The sequence below is a fragment of the Haliotis rufescens genome, unplaced genomic scaffold (assembly GCF_023055435.1).
Source record: "Haliotis rufescens isolate VD_foot unplaced genomic scaffold, xgHalRufe1.0.p SCAF_10, whole genome shotgun sequence".
In the NCBI taxonomy this organism is placed as follows: domain Eukaryota; kingdom Metazoa; phylum Mollusca; class Gastropoda; order Lepetellida; family Haliotidae; genus Haliotis; species Haliotis rufescens.
Genome location: NW_025963780.1, coordinates 37,273,236 through 37,274,321, shown reverse-complemented (window position 1 = coordinate 37,274,321; position 1,086 = coordinate 37,273,236).

The following is a 1,086-nucleotide window of genomic DNA, read 5'->3' as shown; positions in this document are numbered from 1 at the left end:
CATCACCGCGGAAGCTAATATTCATAGAATAGTCTTTTTTTCAGTCATTGTCGTTAGGCATATTTAAATAATTATATCTACAATTAGTTACAAAATGCTCAGATGCGGTTACTACAATATTCAAAGGATGTGTGGCAATACATTTCGTGCAGAAAACACGATAGAAACCTACAAAGGGAATGTATTTACCTTTTGGAGACAACAGAGAGCTTGGAATTTTGGCGCTTTTCTTTATACGACTGTGACGTCATATTTTTGGCGTCACAATGAGCGATATGACGTCATAATTATGACGTTCGGTTCCAAATTTAGCGCGGTTAAATCTACAGGTAACCTAGCTCTACATTGAAACACAGTATGTTTATCTCCTAATTGTAATTTCTACTCGCTTATGTTTTCTAATTATGTTTGCTGCTTTTGTCTTGACTGTTTTATCACTCCAGATAAATTAAAAAATAATCCAACATGGTTAGACTCAAATATTTTCCAAGTCCTGAAACATAAATCATGAATATGCAGATTGCTATTTTGCTTTTTATGCAATAACCAATATCATCAGTGTGTCCGAAATGATGTTTTATATATTTTTTCTCGGAATTAGCAAAACTTACTTCATCTTTAGATGGCCATGCAAACGCGTACGTACTCACGTGGCAGCTTAATAGCCTTGCTGGTAATTTGGCATAAAACTTAACATGTTGAACCAAGACGGCATGTGAACAAGTAATTAGGTCTTACTTTATAACTTCCTTGTTAGGTTTTGAAGGATTATGCTCTGCATGTGGTCAGGACGGTTATATGTCAGGGGTCGGTGTATATCAGGGCGTTGGTGTTTCAGGGGTTGTTGTATATCTTGGGGATTGTTGTATATCTTGGGGGGGAGGGGGGTGGGGGGGGTGTTGTTGTATATCTGGGGGGTTGGTGTTTCAGGGGTTGGTGTAGATCGGGGGGGGGGGGGGGGGTATATCAGAGGTCGGAGTATATCAGGGGTTGTGTCTATCAGCGGATCAATGTAAATCAGGGGTCGGAGTATATCAGGGGTAGGAGTATCTCAGGGGGCTGGTGTATATCAAAGGTCGGAGTATA